Source organism: Helianthus annuus, chromosome 8 (genome assembly GCF_002127325.2).
Source record: "Helianthus annuus cultivar XRQ/B chromosome 8, HanXRQr2.0-SUNRISE, whole genome shotgun sequence".
Classification (NCBI taxonomy): Eukaryota; Viridiplantae; Streptophyta; class Magnoliopsida; order Asterales; family Asteraceae; genus Helianthus; species Helianthus annuus.
The window spans coordinates 116,978,417-116,987,320 of NC_035440.2; the positions used below are offsets into that span (position 1 = coordinate 116,978,417).

The 8,904-nt window shown below is 40.5% G+C and overlaps 1 non-coding gene across 1 annotated transcript; it reads left to right on the top strand.

The window, feature by feature from the left end:
• On the top strand, positions 1–107 carry LOC118481443. The gene has a single exon (XR_004865652.1). It is a non-coding gene; the product is annotated as a small nucleolar RNA R71 (small nucleolar RNA).
• Positions 108–8,904: the final 8,797 nt, after the last annotated feature.

An 8,904-nucleotide genomic window follows, 5' to 3' on the forward strand; every position in this document is an offset into this window, starting at 1 on the left:
AGACCATGATGTGGGCATTTCCTTAATAGCTCCTTGAACTTTTCCCATGTCTCGTACAAAGATTCCCCGTCGTCTTGAGAGTAAGAATTAATCTCGATCATAAGTTCGGTGGTTTTGGCCGAAGGGAAATATTTATAGAGAAATTTTTGGGCAGTTTCATCCTAAGTGTGCACGGACCCACTTAGGAGGGTGTTTAGCCACGCTCAAAGTTATTGGCATCGATATTAGGAGGGTTAATAGCGGCTCCAAGATTACCGACCGTAGGCCGTAAGTAATCCATGAGAGTGTATTGATTCGCCATGGGAAGGTTTTGGGTTGAGGCTTTTTTGTCGGTTTAAACTTGAAGTCTATTTCTTAAAAAGTGCTCAGGTTCGTCGGGTGGCACTTTTATGTCTTTATCGGAGGTGGAGGTCATGCACCAGGCTGTATTTCTTGTGAATTATATAGAGTTGCGTGACTTTTGGCGAACAAAAACACAAAAATGACTGATCAGAAGGGTAGCACGTCCCCGTGTCTATGTAGGCATGACCCTGTGCTGTCTAGAAAAAGTTTCTGTTTCAAGTTCCTAGACACTGGAGGCTTGACACGACCCCATTCTCCTGTAACACGACCCGGTGTGGTTGTTCCAGTAACAAGAAAACAACTCTTCCCAGATACTGTAAGTCTTACACGGCGCCGTGTTGATCAAACACGACCTCGTGTTATTCTTGCAGAATGTAGAAAAATATGAGGAAAAGAAGAAAAACCTAAAGAGAAAAATCATAAAAGTATAAAAATGATTAAGCCGTTGATTTTAAACTTTCTTAAAATTATTGTGTCCCCAGCAATGGCGCCAAAAACTTGACGTGGTGTTGACTACGTATTGATTTCGTTACTATATTTTAAGTACCTTTTTACTCTTTTATCAAGTATTAAATTTATAAAAACACGATATAAAACTATCACTCTCTACAACATGCTAGGGCAAGTGCACCAATCATTGCGCGTAGTATAGTGATGGTAAGATACGGAGTTCGTCCAAGGACACAAGAGCTTTTAATACCGGAATATCGCCGACGTCTAATCTAACCAAATTTTTTAGTAAAGATTTTTAAAGAAGTAGAATAAAGAAATTAAATAAATAAATAAAAGAACATATAGAAAAGATAGAATCACATGGTTCCGACTCGTCGTTTATATATCCTTCGATGATTTCCGCACTTTGGGCTTTTTAAGAGATTATCTTAGTTATAATGGCATGTCCCTCTTTTGGAGGAAACGCTACCCTCAGCTATATTTGTCTGAGTCAGCAGGGATACAGTTCCGCAAGGCTGGAATAATTGAAAGATAATTTAGTTATTAATGCAAAATGTGGCATGTCCCTCGTTTGGAGGCAACGCTACCCTCAGCCATCTTGGTTTGAATCAGCAGCGATACACTCCCGCAACCCCGGTTTAAAGGTTTAATAGTAGCTTGTTTATAAAAGATTCATGCCGTTCTTACTTCCCTCGATTTGATGCAATCTGCCTCAAAGGAAGCCCTAATAAGCTTGAATCAAGTCTTAGCAGGATCTATACACTGAACGAGGCAAGAACTTTACCCAAACCACCCTTCTAACCCCCTTCTAGGCAGTTAGCGAGCTTTATATAGACTGTAAACACGAGAATGAGTGAATCAACAAAACATGAAGAGATGATAGAATAAAGTTCACTTTCAATATAAAAACTAGTTATTAAAGTCGTTAATACATACCCAATTAAAAAGTTTACCAAAGCTTAGAAATCAAAAGTAATACATAAATAACTTGTCTTCATCAAGTGATGTAAGAGATTAGCCAAGCATGGCCTTTTTTTGACAAAAAACTCTTACTATCAATCTTGGATCCCGAGACTACTACACACACTCTAAGGATGGATGATGGATGAATGTGGTGGATGATGGTGGTATTGTGGTGGTAGAGTGGTGGCAGGTGTGATAGAAGTGGTTTGCCAAGGGATGAGTTGCAAGTGAACCAAGCACCTCTATTTATAGCTGAAAACATTATATTTACATGGCCCCGCGCCTGATAGGCACGGCCCCGTGTCCTTCTCCTTCTCTGTCTTTATTTAATGCACTTGTCTGTCTAGATGCTCACACGGCCCCGTGGCCCTTGTACTTCCTGTACGAACCCAGATTTGCAAATCTGAGAGTTGACCACGACCCGTGTTCGTGAGACAAAGCCCCATGTCCCTTGTCTGCTTCTGTTTGTCTTTTTCTTTAGGGAATCTTGAGTGGGGCACGACCCTGTGCTTGGGTTCTAGTTTGTTGCTTTTAGTCTTGGGGTGAAGCTTGGATGGTCGGTATAGTGTATCAACTTTCCTTCTTTTGTATTTATGTTAGTTTTTGCCATTAATTTGTTCCTTTTGTACATTTAAGATCTTTTAATCCTGAAATCAAAAGTTAACAAAGAAACACATTTTTTCCAATATTAGTACTAAAAAGGATTGTTTTTATACCTTATTTGATATAATTTATATGTTGCATTTGGCGCATATCAAACTACATGCCACAAATCCACCATCAATAATTTTAAAAGCCAAAGCTACCTACATAGGACCTAGGAAAGTTGGGTCATAACTCTTGCTTTATTTCACTAGCACTTGGTATCCCATGTGTTACTCCTTAGATCATGCATTATGGAGTCGGAGTAAGTTCAAAGAGGTGCCATATTGGATTGGGATGAAGGGGAACACCGCCCCCTCCCTTGGTACGGTCAAATCATGGGGGAATCCCGGTCACCATGCTCCTTTCCATCACACACTCTCTCTCTCTCTCTCTAAATAATAGTAAAAAATATAAAAAATTGTTGAAGGGGAAATGGATGAACATAAGGCTATAAGTTGTCGTTTTACTAGTTTCACAGTTGTTATGGGTGGAATTCTGAGCCCATATCCTGAAATTATATCTTGATTTTATGACATCTGATTATGATCAGGATACCGGGTCAGGATATTGGTAACATCCTGATGTGGTATCCTGGCGGTTGCTAATTGTTTGCTTGCAGGTCATGGCTGCAGGATCGTAACGTTCACATGGACCATTTCTCCTGAAGACTCGTTCCCTTTGGTTGGGAAGAAGATGTTGAAGCTGGAAGAACAGGTCTCCAATGTTCAAAAGGGATTCCGGAGCATCCCTAGTTTATAGGATAACTTGTTTGATATTTGTAACTATAAATAGGAGTGCCAGATCATAGGAACACATCACTTGACACACAACTCTCGAACTCTCATACAATTCTCTTACAATCGCACACTAACACTTATCACTTACAATCGTTGTAACACTTAGTATCGATCTGAGCATTATCCTGCACTCTATCCTGAACATTCAAGCAATAAGAAGAACAAGGCAGCCGATGATTGTCAGCTCCCAAGGTTTTATACCGGAGATCTAGATTGATCAAGGGCTTTCCACGTATATCCTGTGTCCACTGTTACTTTTTCAGCTCACTGTTTGATTATTGGTATAGTTTCATATCCTGAGACTATATCCTGAAACTGTTTTTGTAAACGAACAAACCAACTTATTTTTCACAAGCATTGCTAGCACACTACCTCACAAACTAATTTGATCACTTAATTGCTTCGGTAATTTTTGACCAAAACAATTTGGCGCCCACCATGGGGCAAGTGGTGCTATTTCTACTAAAAGCTTTGTTAAAATCACTACTCGGCTTCTTGTTTTCAAAACTTTTTACACAACTATTTTCAATGGCTTTGAAATCAAACATGAGCTCTTCTTCCATGCCTGCTACAACCTCTGCCACAACCGGTTCAGTGCTTCCACCATCTCCACAAATGCAAGCTTCTTCACAAGTTCAAGCTCATCCAAGGAGGGTTGAAACTCATATATCCTGAGATACTCTTCCTGCTCAGAATGTCCACAGATCTGGTGACCCATGGAGAACTCCCATTATGGCTTCTAATGATGAAATTCTAACTTTGTTTGGTAGTATACAAGATCAGATGAAGCAACAGCAGGAAACCAACCAGATAATAATGAGGGAGATACAACTCTTGAAGTCCAACTCCAAGAGACCTGCTGAGGATACTGTCACTCCCTTACAGCCCAGAGCGCTGAACTTTAGTTCAACAGTGTATGCTGAGGATAATCAGGGCAATGTTGTACCAAGCCATTCCCAGAGCAATGCTCCTGAGATACCCTCAACAGCCAGGATATCGACTATGAGGGGCCCAGGATATCTCCAGGATATCGCCAAAATCATCAAACTAGTAACTTATCAAATAATGTTAATACTCTTGCTACTAACAATCTTGGATCTTCGCAAGATACAGGTGTGACATCGGCACTCTCCAGAGAGCTTCAGAAGCTGAAGGATATGATATCCAGTGTACCTGGGGTGGTGCAGCCTATACCGGAAGTATCCCAGGACAGTCACAGGATATCCCGGTTTGCATATCCTATATGTGATGCTGAAATCCCAAAAAATTCCAAACTCCCAATATGAAGCTTTATGACGGGACCACGGATCCTGAGGAATATATTGCTCAGTATAAGGAGAGGATGGAGATTAACCCTATTCCACCGATTCTTAAGGAAGCATGCCTCTGCAAGGACTTCGGCTCTACTCTAGCAGGACCAGCCTTGAAATAGCTCTTAAACGTTCCACCTCATTCAATTACATCATTTGCTCATTTGGTTAATTTATTTAACAGTCAGTTTTCTTGCAGTAGAAGCTTTGAAAAACTAACAAGTGACCTTTAACGATAACTCAGGGTCGTCAAGAATCCTTAAGGGATTACGTGAACAAGTTCAGCAGGGAATCCTTGGATATCCCACACCTTGACGTTGCTACAGTTGTGCAAGCATTCAAGATGGGATTGCAAAAGGATTTCCCAATTTTATCAGGATCTTGTGATGAATCCTTGCAGGAACTTAGATGAAGCTCAGAACAGGGCTTTGAGATATATCAGGCTTGAAGACGAAAAGAAAATGCAAGAGAGGATGAATTCATCCTCGACATACGAATCAACAAACAGGAAATCGGAATCCTCGTACACACCATACCACTTTAGGCCGTATGGTAAAAATGACAGCAAGAAAGTGAATGCTGTTGAGGATGAAGATGGCGAAGAATATCCTGAATTTTCAGAATATTGTTTTTCTGTTAATATTCCTGAATTGATGTATGCCATGGAGGGTTTAGGAGATAAAGCGAGGTGGCCAAGGAAGAACCATCAAAAGGCCGATTGGAAGGATAAATCCAAGTGGTGTGCCTTCCATGAGGATTTTGGAGATGTGACGGAAGATTGCATAGCCCTGAGGAAGGAGATAAGCTACCTGCTGAGCAAGGGCTATTTGAAAGATCTTCTGGGCAGAAAGAAGAACAAGGGTCAGGATACTGAGAAGGATCCTGAACGAGCAGCATCACCTCCTCCAGATACCAAGATAATCAATTTCATATCCGGAGGATCCAATATATGCGGAACCTCATACTCTGCAGCTAAGAGACATGCCAAGGAGGCTAAGGCAGAAAGGGGGGACAAGCCAACGAGGATGACGACATTTACAACTAACGAAGTGATAACGTTCGACAGTGATAACCGGGACAGCATTCAGGATCCTCATCAAGATGGTCTGGTAATCACTTTATATATTGCTAATCATTTTGTACGCAGGATACTCGTGGACAATGGCAACTCGGTCAACATCGTCTAGTTGGAAACCCTGAAGAGAATGAACATCCCACAAATGGAGATCACCTCAAAGTCCACTGTGCTTGTAGGGTTCAGTGGAGAGGCAAAAAACACGGTTGGAGAGATAAAACTGCCCGTATATGTTGAAGGAGTGAATTCGATGCAACGATTCTGTGTCATGGATTCATTATCCTGCTATAATATTATATTAGGCAGGCCGTGGATTCACATATGAAAGCTGTGCCTTCAACCTATCATCAGTGTATCAAGATCCCTACTTGGGGGGTAGTCAAAGTGGATAGCGATCAACAGGAGGCGAAGGAATGTTATTCCTCTTTGATGAAAGCCTCAACAAAATCCACAGTAGGATAGCAATTAAAGATACAAGCCCAGGATATCGTGGAAGCTTCGGAGCAGGATGTTAAGAAAATTATCTTGGATCAGGATAATCCAGATATCTCGGTGCTTGTAGGGGCTAATATCCCTCAGGATATTGAGAATCAGCTTACTAACTTTTTAAAATGCAGGATGTCCACGTTTGCATGGAAACACGAAGACATAATAGGTATATCAAAAGATATTATAACTCACAAGCTTGGAATTGACAGGTCTTTCAAGCCCGTTCAGCAAAAGAGAAGGAAATTTGCTCCTGAAAGGAATGCAATTATACAAGAGGAGGTTGAAAGATTATTGAAGTCCAAGATGATTAGGGAAGTCAAATTCCCCAAGTGGCTAGCAAACGTGGTGGTGGTTCAAAAGAAAAATGGGAAATTGAGAGTTTGAGTAGACTACACAGACCTCAATAAAGCTTGTCCCAAAGACCCATTCCCGTTGCCTCATATAGATTCGATGGTGGATGCAACCGCCGGTCATGAAATGCTGACCTTTATGGATGCATCCTCAGGATTCCAGCAAATCCAAATGGAGCCATCCGATCAGGAAGATACAGCTTTCATGACACCCACAGGTATATACTGTTATACTGCCATGCCTTTCGGTTTAAAAAAGGCAGGTGCGACATATCAGAGACTGGTGAATATCATGTTCAAAGACAAACTGGGGGACACAATGGAGGTGTATATTGATGATATGGTGGTGAAGTCTAAGAAAGCGGAGGATCATCTCCAGGATCTTGAATGTACCTTCAATATCCTGGACCAGTATAATATGAAGCTGAATCCTGCTAAGTGCCACTTCGGAGTGGGGGCAGGAAAATTTTTAGGATATATGGTGACCAAGAGGGGAATAGAAGCAAGTCCAAAACAAATTAAAGCTATCCAGGATCTCAAATCACCATCCAACATGAAAGATGTGCAAAGGTTAACGGGACGAGTAGCGGCGTTGAAAAGGTTCATATCAAGATCCTCAGAAAAATGCAAGGAATTTTACGATATCCTGAAGAAGAACAAAAAGTTTGAATGGGGAGAAAGACACGAAGCTGCTCTACAAGAATTAAGGCAATATTTTTCAAGTGCACCTCTGCTGATGAAGCTCGAGGATGCTGAACCCTGATCCCTATATCTTGCAGTATCAGGGAATGCAGTAAGTGTTGTTCTGGTAAAGGATCATGAAGGTCAGCAGTATCCAGTTTATTATGTCAGTAAAAGTTTGTTAGATGCTGAAACTAGATACTCACACTTAGAAAAATTGATATTAGCTCCAGTCATGGCATCAACTAAGCTTAGGCATTATTTTGAAACACATAGGATTCATATAAAAACCAATTATCCTATTAAAAATGTGCTTAGGAAACCTGAAATGTCTGGTAGGATGGCTAAGTGGTCCGTAAAACTAAGTACATATGATTTGGTATATGAACCTAGAAATTCTATAAAGTCTTAGGCTTTAGCAGACTTTGTGGCTGATTTTAGTAGTGATATTCAAAATGAACCTGACCCAGAAGTACAACAACTAGGTGAGAATCCAGGATCTTGGATATTGTATACTGATGGTGTATCTAACATAAGAGGTGTAGGATTAAGGATACTACTAAAATCGCCACAGGGGGACATATTACCCCAGGCTATTAGATGTTAATTTCTTGCTACTAATAATGAAGCTGAGTATGAAGCCTTGATAGCAGGATTAGAATTGGCTAAGAATCTGAATGTTAAATGTTTACAAGTGTACGTTGATTCCCTGTTGATTACTAACCATTTCAATGGATCTTATGCAGTCAAAGGTGAAAAGTTAGCTGAATATCTTGAAATTGTTAAAAAAATTAGCAGGATATTTCAAAAATTTTACACTTGAACAGGTACCAAGAGAAGAAAATACTGAAGCAGGTGCTCTAGCAAATTTAGGATCTACTGTCAAGATACTGGAAGGAACTCAGATACCAATACTACATATCCTGTATCCTGTGATGGAAAACTTCAAATCTCAGGATAAGGAAGTAGCAAGTATTCAGGATCCTGGTGATGGATATCCCGAGGAGAATCCTGAATCCTGGATGGCTCCAATTGTGAAGTATCTTGAAAAAGGAGATATCCCAAGGGATGAAAATCCTAAGGCTTTCAGAATGAAGGTATCCCGCTTTAGTATTATAAATAATGTTTTGTATAAGAAATCCCTTGTAGGTCCATACCTAAGGTGCTTGGTGTTTGGGGAGGATTTTTCAATCCTAAGGATCATGGATCCTCAAGTATTGTCGGGGTCAGGGATCCTTAATTCTGTTTGAATTAGTGATCCTCGGAGAGTGTTGTAGGATCAGGATCCAGGATCCTCATTGTTATCCTTACACTAACGATTCTCTACTTTGAATATGAAGTTGTTTTGCAGGAGTATATGCTTGGACTTGGTCTTGGCGATATTCGTGGAGCATATTCCCTCAATATTCCGCACGTGCTTGGCTCTTGTGAACGTTATGGAGATCGTGGGAAGCTAGCATGATTAGCGGACAGTTAGTTATTTAGTTATTTTCTAAATTTAAAAGGGGATAACAAAGCTTGAGTTAGAACACTTGGCTAATTTTAGCAATCACACACTCTCGAACAACTCTCAGCAGTTTACTTGGCGATTTCATACATTTTTGCACTTTTGCACATTAGTGATGCTTGTAACAAGCTTGTTATCGTCCCGAGTTGTAACAACCTTTTGTTTAATCTTAGTTGGTGATCGGTAGTTTCCATCACCCGAGGTTTTTTATACCGGAGATCAGCTCTTGATCAAGGGCTTTTTCCTTGTATAAATCCTTGTGTCACCTCTTTATTTGATTTGCAAGTCATTC